At 47.3% G+C, this 19012-nt stretch overlaps 1 protein-coding gene and 1 long non-coding RNA gene across 2 annotated transcripts in view; one reads left to right on the top strand and one right to left on the bottom strand.

Annotated features, from left to right (window-relative positions):
* Positions 1-4489: 4489 nt before the first annotated feature.
* Positions 4490-19012, top strand: part of PLAC8 (placenta associated 8) — a 28205-nt gene continuing 13682 nt past the window's right edge. Inside the window, exon 1 of the mRNA XM_003129352.5 lies at positions 4490-4559. The gene's annotated coding sequence lies outside the window, so the exon portion shown is untranslated. The remainder of the gene's footprint in view (positions 4560-19012) is intronic.
* LOC146401101 (uncharacterized) lies at positions 5045-8852 on the bottom strand. Its single transcript, XR_014813485.1, has 2 exons — positions 8585-8852; positions 5045-6978 (listed from the first exon to the last, which is right to left on the bottom strand). It is a non-coding gene; the product is annotated as an uncharacterized LOC146401101 (long non-coding RNA).

The raw sequence follows: 19012 nt of genomic DNA on the forward strand, positions 1-19012 counted from the left end.
AGTGGAAGCGGACACACAGCGAAGACCCCGGGCTCCTGCGGACCAGCGCACGGGGACCAAGGGACACAGGGAGACAACTCTGCCCTCTTCAGCATGCTGCTCCCAAGTGCCAGGCAATCCTGTGCCACCGCAGGTTAAATCACTGCAGTCTCTGCTCCAGTCTGCAGAGAAATCCCGCCATTCTGTAGATGTTGTCTCCCTGGGCGCCCACTCCCTATTTCAGACAAGGCCAATCTGCCATGAGAAAGAGCAAGGATAAGAAGCAGAAAGAGAGCTGCACCCTACGCAGCCTTATTTTTTATTTATTTATTTATTTTTTGGAGGTTCCCAGGCTAGAGGTCGAATCGGAGCTGTAGCCGCTGGCCTACACCACAGTCACAGCCACGCCAGATCCCAGCCACGTCTGCAACCTACACCATAGCTCACGGCAATGCCGGATGCTTCACCCACTGAGTGAGGCCAGGGATCGAACCCGAGTCCTCGTGGATCTAGTAGGAGTCATTTCCCCTGAGCGATTACAGGAACTCCAGGCTCCTATTTCTTATTTTTTAATTTTGTTTGGAAAGGAGGGGCAGGTGAGTTCTGTTACCTGCAGCCCCCGCATGGTCTTTCCTTAACGAGAGTGACCACATCGCACGAAGAAAGCTGAGCCTGTCTACAAGTCTGGAGCTACCTCGTGTGGAGACAGGGCTCCCCCAGGAAATGGAGAGTCAAGTTCTATAGCTGCAGAAGGACAGGGCTTAATCTGAGGTGAGGAGCCCACCACAGATAGAGGGAAACAGCACTTCCCGCCCTAGCTCAGTGGTAACGAACCCGACGAGCATCCAAGAGGACACGGGTTCGATCCCTGGCCCCGCTCAGTGAGTTAAGGATCTTGCATTGCCATGAGACGTGGCGTAGGTCACAAATTCGGATTGGATCCTGCGTTGCCGTGGCTGTGGTGGAGGCTGGCAGCTGCAGCTCTGATTCGACCCCTAGTCTGGGAACTTCCATATGCTGCGGATGCGGCCCGAAAAAGAAAAAGAAAAAAAAGTTATAGGGAAACAAATGTCACGACCTCTTCCATAGCATCTCCTCATTATCATAAAACCGTGTTCTCAGGGGCAACTTGTAGAAATGTAATTTCCATCAGATGTAAACGGAGGAGTTGCTGGGCTTGAGCCAGAGGCGGATGAGGATGGAAGCACAGATATAAATTCCCACAGGAGCTGGCTTTGTGATATTCAGCTTCTGCTCTACCGGGTGCGCCGTAAATCACTTGGTCCATATTCCTTCATTTCCCTTCGCAGCTATGTGAGCCCCGGCCCTTCTGCACCACACTTACGGGGCCACCAGCTTCTCCGCACTCGGAGGTCACAAATGTTTCAGTCTGCAGCTTAATGATTTGTACACTTGGATGACAAAACCAAGCGCCAAGAAACCCAAATGGCATCAGTCCCTTTAGGACAGGATATGGCTCCTGGAAAACTGCCATGATTTCTAACAACCTTTATAACCATGGAGCCAGAGGACAAGGAAAGGAAATTAGGACTCATTTACATGTGACCTGATTTAAAAAACCTGAGTCATAGAAATGTTTTGCCCTTATCCGCATCTGGAAATGCTCAGTTTTTCTATGTAAATACATATCTAAAGGCCAGTTTTCTGATTAGCAAAATATTATAATTTCACAAGAAACTCGCCCTCTGTTGGATGGAAAGGCTAGCTCTAGTTATTCCAGATGCTGATTAGAAAATTGCATTGAATTCACGGCTATTCATTTTCTTTTTAAGAATGGAAAGGATTTCTAACTCACAGCTTGTTAAAATTTGATATATAATTCACATACTCTTTTAAAAGTACATTTCAGGGAGTTCCCGTCGTGGCGCAGTGGTTAACGAATCCGACTAGGAACCATGAGGTTGCGGGTTCGGTCCCTGCCCTTGCTCAGTGGGTTAACGATCCGGTGTTGCCGTGAGCTGTGGTGTAGGTTGCAGACGCGGCTCGGATCCCGCGTTGCTGTGGCTCTGGCACAGGCTGGTGGCCACAGCTCCGATTGGACCCCTAGCCTGGGAACCTCCATATGCCTCGGGAGCGGCCCTAGAAAAGGCAAAAAGACAAAAAAGAAAAAAAAAAAAGTACATTTCAGAGGTTTTTGGTATCTTCACAAAGTTATGCAAAACTGGGGGTGGAGGCTGGGTCTCAGTTTCTCTTCACATGAATACAAAATAGGTCAGGAAAAATGAACCAGAAACGGCAGAGACTGGTCACCTACAGTGGATGGATGGGAAAGGAGCAAGAGGAGTGAGGGCGCAGGACAGAGGAAGAGGCGCCACCCTTTCTGAGCCGATCTCACGCAAGCGCACCAAAGGGGCAGGCAAGGAAAGAACCCAAGTTACTCTGGAAAAATGTTTTGTTTTCTGGTTTTTTGTTTGTTTTTTTTAATTTAGGGTTGCACCTGCGGCACATGGAAGTTCCCAGGCTAGGGGTCGAATCGGAGCTGCAGACACCAGCCTACACCACAGCCACAGCCACGCAGGATCTAAGCCATGTCTGCGACCTACACCCAAGCTCCCGGCAACACTGGATCCTTTAACCGACTGCACAAGGCCAAGGGACGAACCCGCATCTTCATGGATACCGGTCGGGCGCCTAACCCACTGAGCCACAATGGAAATTCCTGGAAGACAGTGTTTTGACCTGACCCAGTCAAGCTAAATCCAAAAAGCTAAATGCACCACTGTAACCTAGTTAATAAATTGGTTTCTCACAGAGGGATGGGCTGGCAACTCTGCGATCACCCTGTGTACGTGGCGAGGATTGAACAAATACATAAATGTAGTGTCCATAATGAGAGGGAAACTTTTCGCTGTCTGAAAAAGATCTAACAATAAGGCAAGGAGGAAAGCTAGACTCAACCCTTGTGGTGCTGGATTAGAACTGGAGGTTATCCGTATGAAGCCGTGGTTTTGATTGCTCAAGACAGACGCAGGCATGCATATCCACACAGTGTTTACGTGTACATAACGGTTCGTGTGTACGGGTCTATGTGCACACACCCCTTGTTTACTGAAGGAGCCTCGGAGCAACGTGAACCCAAGAGCAGTGAGCTCACCTGCCCCCCAGATCTTGTCTAAACACCATTCCGCCTCGAAGGGAACCAGGGCCCCTCGGAGAAGAGCTGATTCCCTGTAGGTACTCTTCCAACAGGTCAAAGTCATGAAAAACAAGGGAAAATTCAGGTACTTCTCCAAACCAGAGGAGGCTGAGGAGAGAAATGACCATTAAATGCGACGTGGAAGCTTCGATTGGATCCTTGAAGAAAAAATAGACAAACTATTGAAAGTCAAATAATGTCTGTACTGCAGCTAATGTTATTGCACCAAGGTTAATTTTCAGATTTGGATCATCTTACTCTGGTTATCTGAAATGTTCATTTTATTTTTTTATTTTTTATTTTCATTTTTATTTATTTATTTAGTCTTTTTAGGGCCACATCATCGGCATATGGAGGTTCCCAGGCTAGGGGTCCAATCGGAGCTGTAGCCACCGGCCCACACCAGAGCCACAGCAACGCAGGATCCGAGCCGCGTCTGCAACCTACACCACAGCTCACGGCAACGCCGGATCGTTAACCCACTGAGCAAGGGCAGGGACCGAACCCGCAACCTCCTGGTTCCTAGTCGGATTCGTTAACCACTGCGCCATGACGGGAACTCCACTCACTTTTTTTTAGAAAGAAAAAGAAATCCGCAGGCTAAGGCGATACCCGTTCAAGAACTGACATGAGGATCTCCCGTTGTGGCTCCGCAGGAACGAACCCGACGAGTATCCCTGAGGACGTGAGTTCAATCCGAGCATACACGGATTCAAGTCCCATCTCCGCCACTTCCCAGCTGCCACCTTCGAGCCACCTACCGCTGTTGTGCCTCAGTCTTCTTGCCAGTTAGCTGGTGGTCATCACCTCGGCCCCTTGGAACAGTGAGGACAACTCAATAAATTAATCCACGCGCAGCATTTAGTGCAGGGCCGCACACACAGCAGGCGTTTAATCAGTGCCAGGGAGAGTATGCAAAGGAGGCCGAAGAGACAGCAGGAGAAAGAGCCTCTGATTAGTACGGAATTCCAGACAACCTGTTTTCTCCTCTACCCCGCCAGCACGCTCCCCAATGTTAAAAAGGCAATAAATACACACTAAATCATAGGTATTGACAGTATTACAGAGAAAAAGGGAATTTTAAAAATTGGTAAAAGCTCTGCCTGGCGTGTAAAACCAATCAGATTTTCTAACGAGTCAAAAAAAATTTCCCCCTAAAAAGACACATGAGTGTACTCGGCCCGGTAGGGAAGGAATACAGAACTTTTTGGCAAGAACTACTTTCGTTTTCAAGATAAAACGAAACTATCTTGCAAACTCTTTGCCTGGATTGCACTGGCCAATAAAAACCTCTGAATCTGTCCTTTGCATTACAGGCTGCGATGAAAGTATGCTGGCTTCTCTCTCTCCAGCATCTTGCACTTCTAGTGAGAATCTCTCTCGAGCCACAAGACACAGCCTGCCCAGAACCTCTTTCTTAACTGTAAGTACACTGAAATGAAGCACTTCCTTAAAAACTGATCTTAGCCCTGAAAGAAAGTTTTCTATACAAGTATTTAATTTCCTTGTTTTTATTTCTCATCTGCTGTATTTTGAGGGTCAGCTGAAAGACCAGCACTTGTTATCTAACTGCTTAAAACTTACTGAATGCCGTCAAATTCAGCAAGTGCCAGGCAGATAGGAGTGCCACGCTCTTCAAAGGAGCGTAGGATAGTCTGGGATCCGACTGCTGCTTTCAGCAGCAAACTCACATTAGGTACCGTGTTGACTAGTTTGAGCAGCGATTTTGATCTTTACATCATACATAAACATGTGAACTTGTGCTGGTCTCATTTCTTTGGCTGTGGAAACTGTTTTGCTTTGTTTTTTCTCTGTTAGAAGCAGAAGACAGGATTTTGTAGGTTTAGCTGATGAATCATGAGAAGCCTTGAATTTTCGTATGAAAGTAAGAAAAACAAACGAGCACGCTTCAAAATTAAATCCTGGTGCTTTATTTATGTGTATGAAGAAAGTCACCCTTCCCGTCTCACCTTTGTTTGCTTTTGAGATGAGAAGTGATGGAATGGAAATGCTTCGATCAAAGCAAAAAAGTTAAAATTTAATGTTGAAAATCACTAGAAAGAAGAGGAAAATCTAAGTATATATTTCATACCTGGATTGATTAATACTAATAATATCGGTTAATATTAATACAATCAATGTAGTACACTAATGCTATTTGTTAACAAGATAATGGGCTATCTTTCTTTTTTTTCTTTTTTTTTTTAGGGCTGCACCCGCAGCATATGGAGGTTCCCAGGCTAGGGGTCAAATCTTAGCTACAGCTGCCAGCCTATACCACAGCCACAGCCACATCAGATCTGAGCCGTGTCCACAGCCTACACCCCAGCTCACGGCAAGGCCAGATCCCTAACCCACTGAGCGAGGCCAGGGATCGAACCTGCAACCTCATGGTTCCTAGTCGGATTCGTTTCCACTGCGCCATGATGGGAACTCCTGGGCTGTCCTTCTTAAGAGTGAGGGGCCAGGGGGGTACGGTTAGCTGCAACTGAGACTGATGGGTGAAATGCGGATGTTTAAAATGGGAGCCAGATTGGCAAGGGTTCCGGGCGTGAGGTTATTCCGGGAAGGCGGTCTTCTAGAGAAGGGCGTCCCCGTCTCTCTTCAAAGCTCATCCACCCAAATCCCTGTTTCCATTCCTCCTGCCTCCGTTTCCCTGGGTGGCTCCGCCAACCATTTTTTTATCACTCTCGCTGCTCCTGTGGGATTCGAGCCGGCAGGACACGCAGCCGTCGTGTGGCCATCTCTCAGTGCCCGGTGGAGCTGCCGGCCGTGGGGAGGGAACGCCGGGCTCTCCTTAAGCCCTGCCACATCTGACACGGGCGCCCGGTAGATGGCTGCTGAAGTGCATTGGTTCTGAGTTATTCTTAACAAAAGAGAAATGAAAACGCCCAGGGCCGTGAGCTGCAAAGTGTGTTCTGGAAGATCACGCCTGAGATGCGTGAGCTCTGCACGGGCAGGCAGCCCAGGGGCGAGTGGGCGAGTTCAGCCTGTGCTCCCGGGGAGGCTGGAAGCCCTGGCCTGGGCTGCATCTGCCCAGAGACGGGGATGGCATTTTCCAAATGCTTATCAAGCTGCGTCTACGCAGACGGGCCAAATTTCTCGACGTGACAGCCCCCATGGCAGAGGGGCAGCAGCCCGAGGGTGCTCCGTGTACATTCCTAGACCCCAGCCCGTCCCACCTCCATCGCAGCCTCAGGCCGCAGAGTTCCCAGGAATCTGCCCCGTAGAGCAATTCTCCACGTGACTTTTACACCCAGTAATTGTTGAAGACCTCTGAGCAGAGGAAGACAGGCTTCCAGACAAGGTCCCAGAAATTCTTAGAAATATTACTGCACATCAAAGTGATTTCAGGGAAGTTGTCTTTTGTTACCTTCGACTCCTGCCGCCGATCTTTTACCCTGAATGGTGACGGTTAAGTACCTTGGGTATTTGATGACCGACGCAAAGAGATCCGCAGGTGTCTGGGACATTTTGTGTTTGCTCCTCTTTTATATTTTGTTGCAACCTATCATCTTGAAATGATATTCAAACCACAGAGCCACAGAGGAGTGTTCGTTCTTGCTTCTCTCTCATAACTCTCGGGGAAGTATGTCTTGAAGAAGACATGTCACGTGAGCAGTTACAAGACCTCTTTCAGAATAAGCTAAACTAGTCAAGCAGAAGCCTGGGATGCTGGTTTCCAGCGCTGCTCGTCTGGGCCGAGCTGGACAGAACCGCCTTCCCCACAGCTGTAGGTGACCTTCACTACAGATGAACTTTGAAACCTCCTGGGGCCCCTTCTCTGCTCAGTTGTCTGTGCTGAAGTCCACAGAAACACCTGCCTCTCCACAATTTTGAAACTATAAAAGAGGAAGTGAAGAGCAGTGAAAGAAAGAGAAACTGAGAGTTTCGATTTGGGGGCTAAGGACCACAGAGGCCACACTACTGAGGATGGAGACTTTTGTTCAAACTAGCTGGCAGGAGTTCCCATTCGTGGCTCAGTGGTTAACGAATCCAACTAGGAATCATGAGGTTGTGGGTTCGATCCCTGGCCTCGCTCAGTGGGTTAAGGATCCGGCGTTGCCGTGAGCTGTGATGTAGGTTGCAGACACGGCTCGGATCCCAAGTTGCTGTGTCTCTGGTGGCTACAGCCCTGGTGAGACCCCTAGCCTGGGAACCTCCATATGCCTCAGGAGTGGCCCTAGAAAAGGTAAAAAGACAAAAAAAGAAGAAGAAAAGAAACTAGCTTGCAGTCAGCACATGGATATTTTGGGTAAAGCTGCTGAATGCATCTTACTATTGATTGGACCTTGAAGAGGCTCAGCGAGTGCTCCAGTCTCAGGCTGCTAGAGGGGCTAACAGCAGCCCATCTCAATCTACACCTACTTAGAGCCTCCGCTGGTGAGGGGAGTCAGGCGAAGGATAGCATGACCATCACTGCAGGCAGCTTATTCCTTCTGGAATCTTCAGAGCGCTGTGATTATATTGAAAATCACAGCACATTCGTTCCCGCTGCGGTGCAGCAGAATCGGCAGCACATCTTCAGCGCCAGGACAGTTTGATCCCCAGCTTAGCCCAGTGGGTTAAAAGGATCAAATGTTGCCAAAATTGTGACATAGAGGGTAAGTTGGTGGGAGGTTGCCGCTGCAGCTCGGATCTGATCCCTGGCCCGGGAACTCCATTTGCTGCAGGGCGGCCAAAAAGAAAAAGGAAAAAAAAAAAAAAATCACAGCATAGGATTCTAGAAAAATAAGCAAGTTAAATGACTATTTTTTTTTTCCTAAGAAAGATCGTGGCCCAACTATTCATTCATTCATTCAGCTAATCTTTACTGAATGCCGAGCATTGGCGAGGGTTAAGGAGAGAAAAATACAGACAGCTATAGGATAATCAGAGTGACCCTTTTTTTTTGGTTAGTCACTGGATTTGCTTTTTGTTTCTTATAAAAGGAATAAATGCTAATTGTAAAAAAATTTTCAGACAGTGCACAAAATTATAAAAATAAAAGTAAAAAATCACTCTCAGCCAATCACCTTGTGATAACCACCCAACATTTTGTATAGTCTTTCCTGTTTTTTTCCTGATATTGAGTTATTCAAAGGAAATGCAAAAGAAAGTTTGAATATCCGTTTTAAAAAACATTTCCTGCAATGCCTCTTCTTCCCTGGCCCCAAATATGGGAAGCCATCAGCCCTAGCTATGGTTTCTGTCATGTGAACACTGGGGTTTGGGATACAGGCGGTGTGGCAGTCAAAGGAGTTCTGAGAACTGCCACGGCTTAACTGATTTCCAGGGCTGGGTACCAGCTTGTGTCCGTCGTGCACCAGCTGCAGCTGGCATCACGCATTGAGACCGTGGTAGCAGGCCTGCTAGTGGGCGCCTCATGTGCGCCAGGCCCTGCGCTAACCTTTTGAGCTACAGCAGCGAACACAGCCCACAAAGATTCCCTGCCCCGGTAGCGCTTACCTTCAGGATTGGGAGCTGCTTTTCCCCCAACCAAGCTCATTACTGTAAAAAGGCTGAGCCACAGAAACGGCATCGTTGCGATTTCTTTACTTCTTTTTTGCATGAATCGACACACGAGTTTGTTTAGAGAGCCGGGACTGCTTCCTGATAAACTCAGAAGTCGGCATGTGCCCTAGAAATAGAAGTTGGGCGCACCTAAGGTGTTAAAATCAGCCAGGAGGGAGGCGAGGGCTGATGGTGACCGGCTCACTGTTTCTCTTCCCCGATCAGAAGTGGGCTGATCAGCGCCCCCATCTGACGAAACTTTTAAACGGTGTATTATAAATGCCTGGGTCGAGCGGCAGCCAGGCGGCCAAGGGGCAGGGGTCCGGGAAGGAGCCGCGCTGGACCCCGTCCCGTCCCCCGGGCTCCGTGGCGTCGGACAGCAACCTCCCGGCGGCTCGGGGTCCCCACCAAGGCCTGGGCGTCCAGCCTCACCCAGCGACGGGGACCAGCCCGGGGCCCGGCGGCTCGGGGTCCCTCCCCTTGGCCTCGAGGTGCGGCCGCCTGGAGCAGGCTGTCCCTCGATAAGCGGCCACCCTGCCCGCAGGCTCCGTGCCGGCTGCCCTGGAGATTTCGGGGGCAAATGCGATCCGGCCCCAGCAGGGGAGCCAGCGGGGTGCGCAACCCAGGTACTGGGAAGCCACCTTCCGCGCGCCCGTGCCAGGGCCAGTCACCATCCTGCGGCGAGCTGTCAGCCCAGGCGAGAAGCCCGCCCCACCCGCCGCCCTGCCCGGCTGAAGCCCCGGCCCCGGCCCCGGGAGCCACACGTCCCGCGGGCACAGGAGATGGGGGCCCTGGGCGCTCTCTCCCTAATCAGAGGGGCCGCGACAGGTTTGATGGCTTGGCTCAGCCGGACACCGACCTGCCCCTCTGCACTCGCACTCCCCCGTTGCCGTCACGGCCCCCTGACCCTCCCTTCGGCAAGGGAGCCCACGCCCAGCCGCCGCTGGGCATCCCACCCTTCGGGAGAGACGGCTCAGCCCTACAGCGGCACAAACAGGGCAGCCTGGAGGGATCGTGCCCCACCCCCGCCCCAGCTTTTTGGTCCCTTGCCAGAACCTTTTTTCCGCCCTGTTTTCTGTGCGATCCACAATAGTTAGTCTCTCTTCGATTGCAGAATAGTAGTGAAAGACCATAATGGCACATTAAAAAAAAAAATTAGAAACCACTCTAAGGCGTGTAAATGGGCAAACCTAATAAATTTTAACTAAGGTTCAATTATTTGGAATGTGTTTTCTGATGTTGTATACAAAAAAAAAAAAAGAGAGAGAGAGAGAGAGAGAGAAATTCTTTAGAATGGTTCCTGAGATGGCTCCTGAGAATTAGCTGGTAGGTGGATTGGGGAATACATTTTTACAGCTTTTGTAACAGATTGCTTTCCTATTTTTCACTCTAAGTCCTTCGGGGACTCTCCTCTTCCTATATTCTCTCATGTTCTATTTTGTTATTTTTTTTTAAATAATTTTACAAAATGTTACCAAATGAAGTGGAAAATGTCACAAAAGGCAGACAGGAGTTCCAGTCGTGCGTGGCTCAGTGTAATGAACCCGACTAGTATCCATGAGGACACAGGTTCGATCCCCGGCCCCGCTCAATGGATTAAGGATCTGACGTTGCCCTGACCTGTGCTGTAGGTCGCAGATGCGGCTCGGATCTGGCGGCTGTGGTATAGGCGAGGCGCTACAGCTCCAATTCAACCCTTAGTCTGGGAACGTCCATGTGCCACGGGTGCAACTCTAAAAAAACCAAAAAAAAAAAAGAAAGAAAGAAAAAAGGCAGACAATAGCAAATGTTAGGCACGATGATTGCACCCGCAAACAAAATGCAGCCATTTGGGAAAAGAGTTTGGAGCAGTTCAAAAGGCTCACCATGGCCTTGGTGGTAGAGAGGTGAGCGCGGCTGCCTTCCAAAGTGCTAAACATGAATAGCCTTTTGAGCCAGCAACTCCGCTTGTAGGCATAGACGCAAGAGAAATGAAAACAAACATCCACACAAAAACCCGTGTGGTGTGCAAATGGTAACGGGAGCAGTTATTCATAATAACAAAAAAGTAGAAACAACCTGAATGTCTGTCAACTGATGAATGTGGATAAACGCGGGATGTTAGAGCCACACAAAGGACCATTATTCAGCAGTCAAAAGAAAGTACAAAGCCGTATGCTATGACAAAGGTGAACTAGGAAACCTCATGCTACCTAAAGGAAGTCAGTCGTAAAAGACCAGGTATCCGCTGATTCTGCGGATATGAAATGACCAGAATAAACAAACCAATAGAGACAAAAAGCAGATTAGAGGTTGTTTGGAAGCAGGGGAGGCAAGAGGAAATGGGGAGTGACTGCTAATAGATACGGGTTTTCTCCAAAATTACATTGTAGTGATGGTGATGCAATTACGAATACACTAAAATCACTTACCTGTATCCATTTTAAAAGAGTGTATTTTATTGTATATAAAACATATCTTCTTCTTTTTTTTTTTTTTTTGCCACACCTGTGGCATGGAAAATTTCCAGGACCACAGATCAAACCGACACCACAGTGACCCGACCCACAGCACTGGCAATGTCGGATACCCAACCACTGAGCCACCAGGGAACTCCCAGAAAATGTATCTTGATAAAACTTTTTTTTTTTTTTGCTTTTTAGGGCCGCACCCACGGCATATGGAGATTCCCAGGCTAGGGGTCAAATTGAAACTACAGCTTCTGGCCTACACCAGAGCCACAGCTACGCCAGATCCAAGCTGCATCTGTGTCCTACATCACAGCTCACAACAATGCCGGACCCTTAACCCACTGAGTGAAGCCAGGGGTCGAACCCGCAACCTCTTGGTTCCTATTCGGATTCCTTTCCACTGCGCCACGACAGGAACTCCTAAAACATTTTTTTTAATGGTATACAGAGTCCCCATATATCCTTCACCTGGCTTTCCTGGTGACAGTTTTACGCAGCCATAGCACAAATGCTGAAACCAGGAAATTAATGCTGATAAGCTGCAATCAACTAGTTAATCTACAGATCTTATTTACATTTTACCAGTTGTCCCACTAAGGTCCTGAGGAAGAGAAAAGCAGCCTTTGCCATCCTGGAGCTGTCCCAAGGTTGTGAGCTAGGCTTTGGCGTTGCTGCAAGTTGGCTCAGCATATGCACACCAAGGCTTTTTTTTGTTTTTTAAGATATAATTTATAACATCGTATCATTTCAGATGTAGAACATAGTGATCTGATATTGGTGTATACCGTGAAATGACCACCGCAGTAAATCTAGACACTGTGCCTCAGCGCACAGGTGCAATTTTTTTTTCTCCTGTATAAGAACTTTTAAGATTTATTCTCTTGGAGTTCCCATTGTGGCTCCGCAGGTTATGAACCTGACTAGTATCTATGAGGATGTGGGTTGGATCCCTGACCTTCCTCAGTGGGTTAAGGATCCAGCGGTGCCGTGAGTTGTGCTGTAGGTCATAGACACGGCTCGGATCTGGCATTGCTGTGGCTGTGGTGTAGGCCGGTGGCTAAGCCCAATTCAGCCCCCGGCCTGGGAACTTCCACATGCTGCGGGTGCGCCCCCCCCCCAAAAAAAAAGATTTATGTTCTTAGCAACTTTCAAATAGACGTTGAAGTATTACGAACTGTATTTACCTCGTTATACAGAGCATCCCCGCGGCTTATTTATTTTACAGCTGCACAGTTTGTATCTTTGAGCACCTTCGCTCATTTCATTCACCGCCCACCTCTCACCTCTGACAACCACCACCAATCTCTTCTCTACCCAAGCGTTCGGTTTGTTTGCTTGTTCTATTTTTTTATTTTTTTATTTTTTTGTCTTTTGTCTTTTCCAGGGCTGCACCCACGGCATGTGGAGGTTCCCAGGCTAGGGGTCTGATCAGAGCTACAGCTGCCAGCCTATACCACAGCTACAACCACGCCAGATCCAAGCTGCGTCTGCGACCTACACCACAGCTCATGGCAAGGCCGGATCCTTAACCCACTGAGTGAGGGCAGGGATCGAACCCACATCCTCATGGTTCCTAGTCGGATTCGTTAACCACTGAGCCACAACGGGGAGTCCGTGTTTGCTTGTTTTAGAGTCCATGTGTGAGATCATGCGGCCTCTCTTTCCCTGCCTGACCTGTTCCTCTTAGCGTATCGAGCTCTGCGTCCAACCATGTTGTCCTTCACACCAGGCCTTGCTCTTGTCCTCTCGAACAGGAACGATTTCACAAGAGAGCATCAACGTCCGATGAGACCATGATGGAGCAAGATTAAAAAAAACACAAGCACCAGCAAGATAAAAGCTCTCCATTCATATTTGAACACAGATGATCATTAAACACTCTCCAAGCCACAAAGTACCAACATTTCCCGCTCCTAATACGAGTGATTGGTGTTTCTTTACCTGCTGCAGGGTTAGGCTTGCTCTAATCACCGCCCAGAAGACTTACCAATGTCTCCACTTTCAATGTCTCCACGTCAATATGCCCCATGATTGATAACATTAACTTCGGTCCCTTTGCTAAGATGCTGTCTGCCAGATTTCTCCACTAGAGAGTCACTCTCTCTCCCTTTGTAAGGAGTTGGTAGCCTGTGGGGACACACTTTGAGACCAGGCAATTATCTTCTTCTCATTGCACTTTCAAAGTCTAATTTTAGCATCTTTCCCCAAGTCTTGCCCATAACCATTTTAACGGTGGTGTTTTGCCACTCGGAGGCCTTGTGTTTCCATCACTCCTGCGTTAATGGCAATTCTATCAAAAGAAAGCTCTATCCCTCCTCCCTCATTTGAAATGTGTTCTTTCATTGATGTCAGTATAGACTTATAGATAATTACTTTCCTGTAGGAGTTACAATCCAATATTAACATTATTTGGTAATTCAAATTGTCCCAGACTGAGCCATTGGAAGAGGCATCAAGTTGGCTCTGAGGTCCTGTCTCTACTCTACTTTTGAACCCTTTTTTATTTTTTGGTTCCGCAAGACATTCCAGGGTTAGTGTGTATTTTCCTCACCCCAGCCGTAGAATCAGTCATTTCTCCAGGGAACTCAGGCTCTTTTTATTGGAAAGTGGCATTTAGAAACCAAGATTTGGGCATACAGTGCATGCATTGATACTGGGTTGTTTTTGCTTCTAGGTCCTTTCAATGAAGCAGACTAGGAAGTCCACTCATGTATTCATACATCTACACACAATTCTATATCTGTCCGTGTGTGTTGTAAAGCTATTATTTATTGCCTCTGTGGCTCTCTAAGTGCTGTTTTGAACTTTTACTGAGTCATTGCCTATTTCTGCATATCCATCCCCAGCATGTGTGTTCTTAAGCCTTATAATGACTTCTCCATCTTAGCCTTCCCCCCCTTTCCATGTTGACCCAGTCACATTCAAATTATCGGCAAGAATGCTTCCTGCATGCCCCAGGCTACCCCATTCGTGACCCCTAGTAAAGGCATTTTCTTTTTTTTTTATCATTTATTTATATTTTTTTCTACTGTACCCAGTTACACATACATGCATACATTCTTTTTTCTCACATTACGTGTTCCATCATAAGTGACTAGACAGAGTTCCCAGTGCTACACAGCAGGATCCCATTGCTGATCCATCCCCGAAGGCAACATTCTGTATCTATTTACCCCAAGCTCCCAGTCCCTCCCCCTCCCCTCCCCTTCCCCCCTGGCAACCACAAGTCTATTCTCCAAGCCCATGATTTTCTTTTCTGTGGAAGGATTCCTTTGTGCCGTATATTAGATTCCAGATATAAGTGATATTATATAGTATTTGTCTTTCTCTTTCGGACTTACTTCATTCAGGATGAGTCTCTAGTTCCAACCATGTTGCTGCAAATGGCATCATTTTGTTCTTTTTTATGGCTGAGTAGTATTCCATTGTGTATATATACCACATCTTCCTAATCCAATCATCTATCAGTGGACTTTTCCTTTGATTTCATATCTTGGCTATTGTGAATAGAGCTGCAATGAACGTGCAGTGCATGTGTCTTTTTCAAATAGAGTTTTCTCCTGATATATGCCCAAGAGTGGGATTGCTGGGTCATATGGTAGTTCTATGTACAGTTTTCTAAGATACATCCATACTGTTCTCCACAGTGGTTTACCTGCTTACATTCCCACCAACAGTGCAGGAAGGTCCCTTTTCTCCACACCCCCTCCAGCCCTTGTTATTTGTGGACTTTTTTTGTCTTTTTGCCTTTTCTGAGCCACTCCGGAGGCATATGGAGGTTCCCAGGCTAGGAGTCTAATCGGAGCTGTAGCCTCCGGCCTACACCAGAGCCACAGCAACTCGGGATCCGAGCTGCGTCTGTGACCCACACCACAGCTCACGGCAATGCCAGATCCTTAACCCACTGAGCAAGGCCAGGGATCGAACCCACAACCTCATGATTCCTTGTTGGATTCGTTAACCACTTTGCCATGTCGAGAACTCCTATTTGTGGACTTATTAATGATGGCCATTCTGACTGGTGTGAGGTGAGCCTGGCTCTGCTCTTTCCGTGTCCATTACCAAACTTCAGGCTCCTGGGGGGCTTTGCATGGCCCTGTGGGCATCCCATGCCTCCCTTGTCAGGACCTGTGAGGAGAACAAATTCTTCAACTTCATATGCCTCTCTGAGTGGAATTTCAACAACGGTGTTGGAATGATCCTTCAAATCCCTACAAAAGGGATTTACTCCTCCATTTGCAACCATAGAGGGGCGGCATATGTATGCCTAAACAACCGTGAGTTCATACCCCGGACTCGATCCAACAGGACTCACGCTAGCTGGCCTCCTTTCCTTATTTGTAATTTCTTTGCTGACAGTGAAAAACCTCAGTCTCATCCACAATATATTTATTTGTTCATTATATATATACAAACATATATATGTTTCAGAGTTGCCAATCCATTACCCTGTAAGAAACAAGTTTACTCACTAGAAAACAATATTTGTGTGAGTTATTTTTGTCTTTCGCTTTATATTATCCTTTCAAAATACTTTCCAAAGTTATGTAGGTCGCCTTTATCTTCTCCAGTTTCTTCAGTGTGGTTATTATATTAATGGTAATAAGGTCGGTCTATTTGTTACTGTTTATATTGTGTCTGGGGCTCCTTCCGCATTCTGGTTGATTTCAATTATCCCTTTCCGTGTTGACTTGACTTGTGAAATACGAGCATGACTGGAAGAGTCAGGGACGTACAAAACGAGCCGTGCCCCGAGTCCTCCTACTCCAATGCCATCTCTCATTCTTTCCATCTCATTCACTCTGAACACTATGCATTGCACTTGTGTCTGGTTTATTCCTCCTGTGATTCGAATCGCGCAATTGAACAGATACATGTGTGTTTGCTTACATCCCTTTCTCACATGAAGGATATCATACCATAGATATTCTTCTATAAATTTCCCCCCTCATATCCTGGAAGTCATTTCGTAACAGTTTATAAAGTCTATCCTCATTCTTTTATTCATATATATGTGAATATTATATATATTTATAAATAAACATGAATATATATATTGGCCATGCCCACTGCATGCAGAAGTTTCTGGGCCGGGGTTGAACTTGAGCCAGGTCCTTAACCCACCAGGCCACCAGGGAACTCAATTATAGCTTTTTCTAATAGCTGCATAACACTCTGTTCTGTGGGTGTACCATAGTTTATTCAACCTCCTGCCTATATATTGCGTACAATTTTTTTTCCAGAAACAAACAGGTCCACTATGAATAACCTCATGCGTATGCCTTTTTGTTTCGTTGGAGGCATATTTTCAGGATGACTTTTTAGAGGTGGGATTACTCGATCAATGGTAAGCATAAATACAGTTTGTTTAAGTATCGCCAGACTTCCTTTCCAAATGGTTGTCCAGTTTGCCTTCTCCCCAGAAATATATTAGAGTGCCTGTCTCTCCACAGCCTTGCCAAAAGAACGCGTTGCATGCTTTTTAATTTTTGCCAATCTGAGAAGTGCTTAACTTGCATTTCTTCAATATTGAGCGAGTTTGAACATCTTTTTTATATACTTAAGGGTCATTTTCATGTCTTCTTTTGTGAATTATATGTTCCTGCCTTTTTGTCATTTTCTCAACCTTGGGGCTTCTAAATTTCTCTCATTTTGGAGTTCTTTTTTAATACTTAATGTCAGATTTTGTCCTTTTTTTTGTTTATTGATAATCATTTTCTTAAAACCAGAAGGAGTTCCTGTTGTGGCTCAGCGGTAACAAACCTGACCAGTATCCATGAGGATGTGGGTTCGATCCCTAGCCCCGCTCAGTGGGTTAAGGATCTGGCATTGCTGTGAGCTGTGGTGTAGGCCAGCAGCTGCAGCTCCAATCAACCCCTAGCCTGGGAACTTCCATATGCCATGGGTTCAGCTCTTGAAAAAATAAATAGGAGTTCCCGTCGTGGCGCAGTGGTTAACGAATCCAACTAGGAACCATGAGGTTGCGGGTTCGGTCCCTGCCCTTGCTCAGTGGGTTAAGGATCCCGCGTTGCCATGAGCTCTGAGCTGTGGTGTAGGCCGGCGGCTACAGCTCCAATTTGACCCCTAGCCTCGGAGCCTCCACATGCTGCGGGAGCAGCCCAAGAAATGGCAAAAAAAAGACCAAAAAAAAGAAAGAAAGAAAGAAAAGAAATAGCAAAAAGACAATAAATAAATAAATAAATGAATAAATAAAAAAAACCTAGAAAAATATGTAGTGTTTGCATAACACACTCACTAATGAGAAGTACCTAGAGTAATTAATTTTCTGATGGTGATAATGTTCAACAGCTGCAAACATTTTAAGCTTCTCCCTTCTTTGTAAAAAATAAAAACACAATTCATTTGATCCTCCTCCAAAACGACTTTCACATGAGGTGGGTGCCGGGACCCAGAGGACCACCTATAATCATATTTGCAATTAGCCTGGGCCGACTTAGACATGTGGGAACCATTTCTGATACACTTTCAATTGTGTGAAGAAATATACAAGAGGTTACTCTGCTTCACAGACTGCTCTCTCGTTTTGTGCACCGGAGCTGCCAAACTAGCCAAGCAATGCCACCTGCCTTTTATTTTTAATGCCCACACCTGCAGCATATGGAAGTTCCCAGGCCAAGGAATCCTAGCCAACAGCTGAGACCTATGCTGCATTTGTGGCACCACCAGATCCTTTAACCCACTGTACTGGGGTGGGCATCAAACCCGCAGCTCTGCAGCGACCGGATCCTCCAAAGTTGGATCCTTAACCCACTGTGCCACACCCAGTGGGGACGCTGGTGTTCTCTGTAATATATCAATCATCTAATCAGTAAATGATTTTCCTGATTTTTGTGAGCTGCTCCAGCAAATGAATCGAAAGGTCATGAGAACCTCTGAACTAGTTGGTCAGAAGCATGGGCGACAACCTGGACTTACAACTGGTGTCTGAAGTGGGGAGGGAGGGCATTCTTGTGCGACTGTGCCCTTAACACATTGAGCTAAATGGTAGGACCCTGTATGGTCATGCTCCCAAGATGGCTGTTCTCTTGCTCTCCGTACATCCTCTGCTTGTCCAGTTCCTGCTTCACCTACAACCTGCTCAGAGGACTGACCTTCCTTCTTAATCATAGAGCCTAAGAAGTAAATGCCTGCATACTTGCCCTCAGCCCCACCTACTGATTGTGCAGTTTTAGATCAAAACATCTCCCACGTGATAGCTTATCAAAGGGGCGGGGAGGGCTGAGCCAAGCTGGCCTCAGCCCTGGTAACCTAGGAGCCAAGCTGGCATCAGTCCCCCCGTAACAGGGAACCTCCCTCTCCACAACCCGCCGCCCCCAACAAGCTGGTGGAGCAGAACTGCTCGATGTGGGAAGAACTACCAGACATTCGGAGATCACAAGCGAACTAGAGCATTCTGCGGGTAGACAGAAAAGAGGGACGTTTCTCGGGTACAACTGCTCATCAGAAACAAGTCCGTAATGAAAGAGAAACATTAAAAACTGGGCAAGAAGGAAAGGGCTACTGTGCCCCAAAGTTGAAGACGGTGCAATTTCCGAGTTCCCTGTAATTTGCTGCTGCTTTTGCTGACTGAGGGGGAAAAAAAATACACCGTGAGAGGTGTGAGCTGAGTTTTCCTGGGGGCAGAAGGAGGACTGGAGCTTGGGAGAGAGAGAGCTCTGAGGAACGGCTCCAAAGAGGCCAGCGGGGACGTCAGCATTTTAGGGAAAAGGGAAATGTCCTCTCAAGCACACGTTGGCCGCGGGCTGCTGCTGCCAGACACGAGGAGCGGTGTCTGCATTAATGCTTCTCTAAATATAGGAGAAGGTGCGAGCATCCGGGCTCAGAAAAACGTCTTCTGAAAATATCTGACTCTCTGAAGGCCCGTTGTGCCCGTTTTTCCAGAGCACAGGGCGCATCACTCCTGATGGGATGC

This window comes from Sus scrofa, chromosome 8, assembly GCF_054392235.1.
Source record: "Sus scrofa isolate SSC_HxYL_T2T_F1_AM1 chromosome 8, Sscrofa_HxYL_maternal_Yorkshire_Landrace_v2.0, whole genome shotgun sequence".
NCBI lineage: Eukaryota > Metazoa > Chordata > Mammalia > Artiodactyla > Suidae > Sus > Sus scrofa.